This window comes from Cebus imitator, unplaced genomic scaffold (genome assembly GCF_001604975.1).
Source record: "Cebus imitator isolate Cc_AM_T3 unplaced genomic scaffold, Cebus_imitator-1.0 Scaffold662, whole genome shotgun sequence".
Taxonomy (NCBI): domain Eukaryota; kingdom Metazoa; phylum Chordata; class Mammalia; order Primates; family Cebidae; genus Cebus; species Cebus imitator.
In genome coordinates, this window is record NW_016107977.1 from 673044 (window position 1) to 683849 (window position 10806).

Sequence of the window (10806 nt, forward strand, 5' to 3'; positions counted from 1 at the left end):
GAGTTGAAGGCTTCAGTGCCTTTGTGTTCATTTAATATCTATGCTTTTCAGTTCAGAAAACACATAAGGAACAAAGATGAAAATAACAATTATGTAGAATCCTATCACTCAAAGGCTATGACCAATAACATTTTATTTCTTATTTCTATTACAAAAACAGTGCACACTCATAGTGCCCAATGACTCTGTATTTGTCATATTCTTTCCCCAGTTCTGTTCTGTCTCCCAGGAGGCAGTTTACACTTTCATAACTGGAAGCCCACATAAAACATGTTTTCCTTCCTTTTTTTCTCCCTCTCTCTTGCTTTACCTTACTTTATATCACCACTCTCCATAATTCTGCAAGCTTTGCTTGCTATAAATCACCTTGAAGACACCTGACTCTCCAGAAGGATTACATTCTAAATTATACAATGATATCTACAATACCTACAGAATTTTTAAAGTGGAAAGATAAAAACCCAGGAATGACAAAGGCATCACCTCCCTAACATCTCTTAGAGCATGCTACTTGACAAAACTCTGCTGCTTTTAAGTCAGAGAGTTGATTCCATGCTTTATACTGAGATTCAAAGAACATATAAACAGAATGCATATTTGAGATGTGTGGTGTGGTGGCACATGCCTGTAGTCCCAGCTACTCGGGAGGCTGAAGAAGGAGAATCACTAAAACCCAGGAGGCAGAGGTTGCAATGAGCCAAGATAGCGCCACTACACTCTAGCCAGGGTGACAGAGAGAGACTATTTCTCAAAACAACAAGCAAACAAAAAAACCCAAACAGATAAAGTGGATACATTAAGAACTTCTCTGCACTAGAAAACACCCGAGAGAAGGTGAAAAGCAAGCAACACAGAGAAAAAATATCATTGCAATCCACAGACTCAGTAAAGGACTGGTACCCTGAACATACACAGAAGAAGTTAATAAGAAATAAGAGTCAATCCAATAGAAAAATGGAAATATATTTGTACATGCACAAGATGACATCTGAATGGCCAAGAATCAATGAAAAGTTGCTCAATCTTATTAGTCATCAGTGAAATTAAATTAAAATTAAAATTAGATACCCATCAGAATGTCTAAAATTACAAAAACTGAAAATACCGAGTGCTGGCAAAGATGTGAAGCAACCAGAGCCCTCCCACGGAGCTGGTGCGAGTGTAACTGGTAAGGCAACTTTTAAAAACTGTTTGGCAGAATCTACCAAAGCTCATCCTACACATACCCTGTAGGCCAGTACTTTCAGCACTCAGTACCTACACAACCAAAATGTGTACACCTGTGCACCAAAAGATATGGGAAGTACAACCATAGCAGCATTGCACTTATAGCTAAGAACTAGAAGCAGCCCAAATGATAAACCAGTGGGTCAACTGCACAATTGGAATATATAGAGAAACTAGAGTATACCCATATGCAGACAAATAGTACACAAATAGCATAGAATGAACTAATGAACTGGTGGTACACACAGCAAACATATTATTTCATTCCATTCATCACACTGAGTTTAAAAGTAAGCAAAGCTGCAGGTGAGAGGTCAGGAGAAGGGAAAGACTGAATAGAAGAAAAAGAATAGGGAGAAAGATCAAGGGGGCAGATGCCTGCACCTAATGTTCTAGGTTTTGAGCTGAGCAGTGACTATTTAATACAAAGGCATATTTAAACTTTTTATAATTCATGAAGTTGTACATTTGATATGCATTTTTCTGTATGTACATTATTCTTCAACAGAAACAATGAGCAGCAAAAATCTATGGGCCATGAAACAGCCCTTATGCAAAGCTAATAAATAAGCTGTGAAGAACTTCTCAAACTTCTTTCAGCACACATTTTTGAAAAACAGTGTTACTGGCATTCAGCTGGACATTTGCTGGTGTGTTATTGATCAGTTCCTTTAGTTTAAGTATTTTTGCTCACATCAGCAAATCAGTCTGCCCCTTTCTCCAGTTCCTTCTCAACACAGCCACAAGGATCTTCAAAAGATGTAAATTGGCCTGGCGTGGTGGCTCGCATCTGCAATTCCAGCACTTTGGGAGGCCGAGGTAGGTGGATCACCTGAGGTCAGGAGTTTCAGACCAACCTGGCCAACTTGGTGAAACTCCATCTCTACTAAAAATACAAAATTAGCTGGGTGTGGTGGTGTGCACTTGTAGTCCCAGCTATTCATCCATTTCTTTTTTAAACACAAACATATGCATTTTTCTTTATTAAGAATCATCATCTATTTAATAATTACCTCTTACTGTAATTAGTAGTGTGAGGCTCAAATTGTTCCCCTGCTCATCAAACAATCCTCATCACTCTTTGGCCACTTGTTTTTTCCTGAGGTTCTAGTTCTGCAAACACACCATGCTTCTCTGCAGCTCTTCTTATGGCACTGCCCATGTATTGGCTGGATAATTCCTAGCACTTGTTAAACAGCCCACTTAGAAAGTTTCCCCAACTTCTCATGTTCCCATCCCAAATCTTGCTGCTACCACAGGACTCCACTGTTATCATGGACTGTGCACTGTGCTTGTTTGTTTAGGCTTATAAGCAGTTGGTCTGTGACTTACATTTCTTTATTATCCCTGTAAGGCACCTCCCCGGTCCACATGAGGAACTCAATACATGTATGTTGAATAAGTAAATAGGAAAAAAAAATTGTGTAAATATATTTTTATGTATTTATATACAATATAATACATATGCATTATATGTAATACTGATTAATATATTAACATATTAATTATATAGTATTATATATAAATTATTTCAATAATGGAATTTGTATTAACACCTCTATTCTGTGTTTTTTTTTTTTGAGAAAGAGTCTCCCTATGATATCGGGTTGGAGTGCAGTGGCATGATCTCAGCTCACTGCAACCTCCACCTCCTGGGTTCAAGTGATTCTCCTGCCTCAGCCTCCCAAGTAGCTGGGACTACAGGCGTGTGCCACCATGCCCAGCTAATTTTTTGTATTTTTAGTAGAGGTGGGGTTTCACCATGTTAGCCAGGATGGTCTCGATCTCCTGACCTCGTGATCTGCCCACCTTCTAAAAGGAGATGATCTTGTTGAGATGCATTAGCATTTAAAGATGGAGGAGCAAATGACATGTGAGTGGGCACAGCCTCCACAGAGAGCAACTGGGCAGCAGTGAGCTATGATATAAAGTCAGAGGTAGATATTATATAAAGTCAGCTACCTCTGACTGTATATAACCTACTGTTCTACAGGGTTCTATTAGATAGAGTCTCATCACTTGGTTGCTGGGATCTATATCTTTGCTAATTTTTCCCCATTATTTTATATTATTGAGAAATGCATTATTAATTTACATTCCTGAAAGTTGTGGCATTATGTTTTATTTTTATTTAAGAGACAGAGTCTTATCTGTTGCCCAGGCTGGAGTGGGGTGGTGCAAACGTAATTCCCTATAGCCTAGAACTCCTGCGCTCAAGCGATCCTCCTGCCTCTGTCCCCAAAGTGCTGAGATCACAGGCATGCACCACCATTGCTCACCCATGGCATTATGTTTGAAATCCCTCCTTCATTGTTGGCTCCAACATAATCCCTTACTTTCTCAAGAACCTGGACATGTAATGCACATCTGAAAGTAAACATGCCAAAACTCTGCTGCAGAGAAGCTGTTATCTCCTTGCAAATCAAACTTTCCTGTGATCGTCTACATCTCTGATCAGGGCAAACTCAAGCTTCCATTTGTTCAGACCAAAGACACAGGAGTCAATTTTAACATTTTTGACACTTGCATCTGGCCAATCAGCAAGTCCTGTTGGGTTCTAAACATAATTTGAAGAGAGAGCCCTCCTCTTGTCACTGTTCCCCTGCCACCCTCCTTGCCCAAGCACCGTCATTCCTCCCTCGAGGTACTGTAGCTCCTTCCTCACCAGTGTCCCCACCCTGCTAGGCTGACTTCTGGTTTTCAAACACCAGCCATGGTGACCTTGTTAAACCGGAACTGGATCAAGTCCCTCTGCCCAGGCCTCTCTAATGATGTCACATCTTACTCAGAAGAAAAGGCAAGTCCTATCACATTTTACAATGCTCTGCATGATATGGCACCCTGTTCCCATCTACTTCCTCCCCTCCCCCCACACCAGCCACACCTCCTCTGGCTGTTCCCTGAAAGTGTCCACTCACCCCGCTGACCATATACACACCAGCCTCAGGCCTTATCCATCCCCCGCCAAAGATGGCTCATGTCCGCTTCCTCAAGCTTCCTGGTGCTTCAGTATATATGACACATATATATTATATTTGTTGTCCATTTTCCCCATTAAAATGTAATTTTCGTGATGTTGGGGATTTTTGTTTGTTCATTAAAGTACAGTGCCTAGCACAAAATAGGTACATAATACATACTTTAAAAAGTAAATTTAAATAGAAATGCAAGGAGTTGTACATCTTAAAGGGTGTTTCTACTGTCTTATCTAGATTTTCTAGTTACAGAAGAGGTTCTCAGGATGCCTAGTGTACTATAATGTCAGAAACCTGTAGTGTGTTTTCCATAGGAAAGGAAAAACAGATAGACTTAGGCTCTCTATCCTTAAATCAGTTCAAAAAACTGTGAACATATTGCTCATCTCTAATCAAAGAAAATCCAATAGCATCATGTTATAGACAATCAGACACTTCATTGTTTTTTTTTTCCCCTCTAAGCTTAAACACTAATACATTTTGTATTGAGAGATTAATTAGGAAATTCAGCTGCTCTCTGTAAAGGCTTAATAAAAATGTAAACTGCAATATAATGGTGAATTAATTGAAACACTCCAAAATAGAGAAAGAATTGTGGAAGAGTTTAAAATTGCTCACAAGACTAACAGGGAGCCCAGTGACTCGACCATATTGTATAGACTGTTCATGTAGCTTCCACCTGTGCTGCATCCAATAAAATTGTCATTTAGAGTCATGTGCAGATATATAATGACGTTTCTTTCAGTCAATGGTCTGCATATGCAATAGTGTTCCTACCAGATTATAATGGAAAATTCTCATCACCTAGTGACAACATAGCTGTTGATAACATTATGCCACAGTAACTTATTTTTAAAATAAATTTAGTGTAGCCGAAGTGCATAGTGTTTATAAAGTCTATGGCAGTGTAATGTCCTACCCTCTTCCGCCAATTACCACTCACTCACTGGCTCACCCAGACCAACTCCCAACTCCCATAAAAGACAGGTGTACCATTTTTGTCTTTTATGCGGTATTTTCATTATACTTTTTCTATGTTTAGATATACACATACTCACCATTGTGTTACAGTTGCCTGTAGTATTCAGACAGCAACATTCTGTACAGGTTTGTAGCTTAGGAGCAACAGGCTATATACCATATCGCCCAGGCATGTAGAAGGCTATGCCATCAAGGTTTGTGTAAGCACGCTCTGTGATGTTCACACAATGACAAAATAACCTAAACGTATTTCTCAGAATGTATCCCTATGGTTAAAGAATACATGACTGTACCTCTATGTAATCAGTGTGTATGTTGCATGCACACATGTATATGTATATCTATATGTCTGTATGTGCAGTGTGTGTATGCATGCATTACATGCGTGCTTACTGCTTTTGAGGTCATCAAGGCGCAATATTACAGTACAAGGCAGCAGATGGTTTACAATTGGGGAGAAGGCATAAGAACAGTAACAAGAGGTTTCTGTGAAGGCAACGGTGATGCTGCTTCAAATGTCCACCCTGTAAACACACGGAGCCTTTGGGCCACCACCTGTCTCCTGTGCAGTCAAAGAAGGTGGCTTAGGTGATTAATTTCCACCTGACAGGTGCCGCCTTTCCTTTGTCAATGCAGGCTGTGTGCTCTCCTCCCTTACAGCTGTCTTCAGCCACAGTTAGCCTTTTAGAGCATTTTTAAAGAATGAGTTGAAAATCAAATTAAAAAAACAAAAACAAAAAACCAAAGTCCTATCACTCATTTCCTCCTCCATCATTTGTGAAAGACACTAATAACTTTGTCTAATAGAAAATAATGTAACGATTTCTAAATCAATATGTTCAATAGTTAAGTTTCCTTTTTCTGCCTATAAAACTAAAATTTTACCTAAATGAATAAAGACCATTGAAAAACCATGAGAGTGTATCCCATAGAGAAGCTCAGGAATGCTCTCCTGGCTGTGTGATGGGACTGAAGGCAAACACGCTGCAGCAGCCTCCGCATTGGACCTTGGTCCTGGGCCCGGGACTGTGTCTTTTTCATTGAATTCCCCACACCCAGTACAGCATCTGCATCAAAGTAGGTGCTCGATAAAATTCTGCTGACTGGCTACCTCAGTGAATGGATAACTGAGGGAGAAGAGGCAGGGTCTGCTTGTGTGATTTGTAGACTAGGGGAGGATCTGCCAGGAATGTGCCATGAAAGCACAGTGGCCAGGCCTGCAGCACAGCCTCATTAGCCCTTGCAGGTTCTGGGTACTGAGCCGGACACACTATAGGGAGTGAAGGGCCCCCTGATCCCTCTGAGGTCAAGGGAATTCCTGGCAGGGACTGAGAGAGGGTGTGGGGTGAGCTCTGATTGGTGTGGGCACAGTCAGTCCCTCCTCACCTCACCCACGCAGCGATGGCCTTGAAGTTTCCAAGGTTGCCACAGCTCCCATCTAAAGAAAACCAGGCTTTCTGGGTCCACACAAGTATATATTCTATGGCTATTACACAAGGCTTCTTAATAGGTATTCATGGATCTCTCAGAAGATGGGTAGCTTCTCACAGAACAGACGTGGGTGCTCACGCTGGCTGGAAATTGCAGGTTTGCAAACACATTCCTGAATGCACTGCCAGCTTCAATGCACAGCCACGTGGCATGGAGTGACAGTTTGCATGGAGCAGTGGCCCCGTTAGGGAGATGAGATCCATCACAGAAAGAGGCCTGGGGATGCTGGTTTGAAGATGGATGGGATGGAGGCAGGATCACTGCAGCCCAGGGAGTGACCAGAGCCAGCAGAGCTGCCACCATCCAGGGCCCAGGATGAACTACTGAAGAGCCAGGCTGTGCTGCAGGATGTGTGGGTTAAAAGGCCCCCAGCACAGAGTGGTCCTCGTCCACTTTGTGGTCTTACAGTCAGCAAAACAGAGGCCTAGATAATGTAAGATTACATCCCAGAGACAGTGATACTCACAGAGGCCATGGGACTTGACAACTGGCTGTCAAAAAGGGAAGTTCTAAGTCCCTGCCCTGTCTGACTGTCTGGGCAGCTGTGACCCTAATCCCCTTACCCCCCTGACAGCAGAGTGGATGAGAAGAGAGCAGGGGAGATGCTGCTGGCTGAAGCCCCAAGGAGTGCCTCAGTGTTACTGGAAAGATGACCAGCAGTCCTTCCTACTAGCTAGGACAGTGATCCCACCCTGAGGACCATGGGGCAGAAGTCAGGAGAGTGGAAGATAGAGTGAAGGAGACAAGGACCTGGAGCCCAGCCAGAGAGGAGGGGAACCCCCACAGAGCCTGAGAACTCAGGAGGGCCATGTAGCAAGGGATTGAAGCTGTTGGAGCAGATCCAGAGGCCTACCAGCCAATTCCTCTGCTGATGGCTCAGCTCTGGAGGTGCTGCCCCACCTCACCACACAATCTGCCCTTGCTGGTGATGCTGGTGCTACATGGACACAACTGCCCTGCCGCCAGTATATGCCCCACTCCCCACCCCATTGTGCCTGCTCTGCCCATGAAATTGACCACTTCAGCTAAGAGGCCAGCCTTGCTGAGAGAAAGAAACGCAAGTCATACATCCTTCTGGACTTTCCCTTTACACTCAGGCCCTCAAGTTTTTCAACGATATGATTCAGATCATGTGATATGTTCTTGGGTGATTTGTTTTCCATATGCCATAGATATTTCTCTGTGTCAGCAGAGAGAGCTAATTCATTCCCTTGTATAGATGTACTGCAATTCCTTTAACCACTTCTGTTTCATGGGCTTTGCCTTCCCATTGCAAAATAAAAGTAAAACTGGGACACTTGTCTGGCTCTCTTAGCCTGAAGAGCCAGAAGTTGCTATAGAAAAAATCCTGCAAGTGGAGTTGCTGGGTCAAAATGGAATTGGATGTTAAATGCAGATAAGCACTGCCATATTATCCTTCAAGGACCACAGGCCAAGTAACACATCACTAGTCGGTAGCCATGCCAGCGCCGTCTCCCACGCCTTTGCCCAGACTGGACATTTTTATTCTTTTGTTTGCCAGCATAGTAAGCAAAATGTGGTACCTCCGAGTTTTGCTGTTGTTATTGTTAAGTTGCTCTCCCCTGATTACTCATGGAGCTGGTTGACTTTTCACATATTTATGGGCTATTAACATTTCTTCTTTGGTGAACTGCCTATGTATATTTCCTGATTAATTTTACTTGCTCATTTTTCTTTTGATTTGAAACACTCTGTGTATTATAGGTATCACATTATCATTGGTGGTTTGTCTTTTCATTTAAAAAAATGATTTTCCCCTACATAAGTTGAAATTTTAATGAAATAAAATCTGTGCTGTTTCTCTTCTATGGCTTGTGGGGTTTTGGGTTTGCTTAGAAAATTCTTCTCCCAAAATAAATACTATTCCCTGTTATTTCCTTGCAATAGTTCTTGGGGTTATTTTTCTCCTAAATGTTCACACTTTAATACATTCACAAGTAACATTTGTAAATGGTAAAAGATTTTGCTAGTGAATTGCTTTTACGTGGATGACCAAGTGTTACCACACAGTTAGATGTCTGTCCTTCATCACTGATTTAAAATACCACATTTATCAGACACAATATGCCTCTGATGCAATCCTACAGAGATAAGGAATGGGTAGTTAGACGCTGGAGTGGGGCTTCCAGGAACTGGGATTTTTTCTGCTACTCAGAATGGGAGCATACATAGAAGCTGAGCCATGCAGTTGCTCTCGCATACCTGAGATCACACCTTCCACAGGCAGAAAACAAGGGTAGGGGTGCTGGAATCCTAAAGCCAAAGTGAAAGGACCACCCGGCCTTTCTCTAATGGAATGTTCCCTGGATTATGGTTGTTCCAAGGCTGACCCACACACAGTGGAAAAACTAGACACGATGTTTCAGGGAAAAGAGCTTAAGGGTAGGTCCTCCTGTTGAAGCCAGCTACAACTAAGTCAAGAGAGGGTCAGGGGGAGGGGCACAAAAGCAAAGAAATGCCACTTATCTGAAATCTCCAAGAGGAATGTGGGTATGGCAACTGGCACCTGCAGCTGATAGGGATCCACCCGATTCCAAGCCTCTGGACTGTGAGTGATTGCAGGGCAGAGGGATCGGGAGCCTCCAGTAGCAGAGACCTGGGACTGCTTCAGACACAAAATGAGCCCAGAGCTCCCCACATGACTACAGGTAGGAAGCAGGCTAAGAAAGCTGCCAGCTCACAAGAATGCCACGGTCTCTTTAGTACCCTATTCTCCAAAGAAGAGCCAAGGCCAGGAGAGTAGGAGATGATGAACCCCTGCCCTGCTGGGAAACTGAACGACCAAGGGTGATGGGACTTCACAGTCTCTGCCCAGTGAAATTTCAGGGTTTCTATGGCTGCTGACGGCCACCTGTCTCCCAGTTATTCCATTCCTGTTCTACTAGTGCATGTTGTTGTGTGGGTGTGACTGTATGGTTGTGTGGTATCAGTTAACCTTTTATTTTGTTTCGTCCATGGGTCTCCAGACTCAAAGAAGCTGTATCTGCATCGTACAAAGAGACCACTGGGTAACACAGAGAAGCCCATGACTTTGAGAGGCTGATGAGACTTTACGATGTCTCTCACAGGAAGCAATTACCTTTGATATTTGTGTAGGAAAAAGACTGATTCAAATATTTGGTGACCAGAAGGGTAGACTGTGGTGGGCATTAAAACCATTTACTAATATCCACTTTTCTTGTGCTTCTGGGCACTCAGGAGAATTGCACCTCCTGGCCTCACTGAAGCTACACGTGGATATGTAACTTGCTTTGACCAATGAACTATGATAAATGGCAGATGCCATTTTAACTGAATGTATTTAATTGACAGTGCTCACCTCTCTAGTCCTTCTCTTCCTCTTGCCCCTAAGCCTGGTGACCTCCCGATGGCAGCTGCTCCATTAGCCTGGAGAAGAATGGCATGGAGCAAGCCCTGACTGCCCATGTATCAGGAGCAGGAAATAAACCTTTGTGGTTTGAGCTGCCAAGATATGGGGGCTGTCTGCTACTGTATCTAACTTAAACTAATTGAAATATCTTCATTCATTCCCATGGACTCAACTATCTCTATATTGATGATTCTCAGATTTATAATTCTAATGCAGTCCTCAACCCTGAGCCAGACACTTGTTTTTTGGCGCTGCTTTTCTTAACCTATGAATATTCAAGTGCCCAAGACTCCATCTTGAGCTTCTTTTTCTTCTCAATCTACACTTTCCTCCTCTGCAATCTTATTCCATATCAGGCTTTAAACATTTAAGCACCAGTGTCTTCCAAATGTAAATCTCTAGCCCCAACTAATAGCTCTCTAGTACACATTACTTAATTCCTGGATAGTTCCTTTATGACTTTGGACTCTTGAAACTCAATTTGAGCATTGTCTCTGTCTCCTGAATTTTACTATTGAACCAATCATTATTACCTAATATAAAAATACTACTTGAAAACATCAACACACATACATACACACATACACACACACACTTTGTGAAGAAGTGTTTACATTTTTCCCACTTAAGTAGTAGGAATGGAACAAATTTCGTAATTTAAAAAAATCCCTTGAGCCAGGCGCGGTGGCTCATGCCTGTAATCCCAACACTTTGGGAGGCTGAAGCGGGTGGATCACGAAG

At 42.5% G+C, this 10806-nt stretch overlaps 1 protein-coding gene across 1 annotated transcript in view; it reads right to left on the reverse strand.

Annotated features, from left to right (window-relative positions):
• OTUD7A (OTU deubiquitinase 7A) overlaps nucleotides 1-2598 on the reverse strand; it is a 153680-nt gene extending 151082 nt beyond the window's left edge. Inside the window, exon 1 of the mRNA XM_017518205.2 lies at nucleotides 2560-2598. The gene's annotated coding sequence lies outside the window, so the exon portion shown is untranslated. The remainder of the gene's footprint in view (nucleotides 1-2559) is intronic.
• Nucleotides 2599-10806: the final 8208 nt, after the last annotated feature.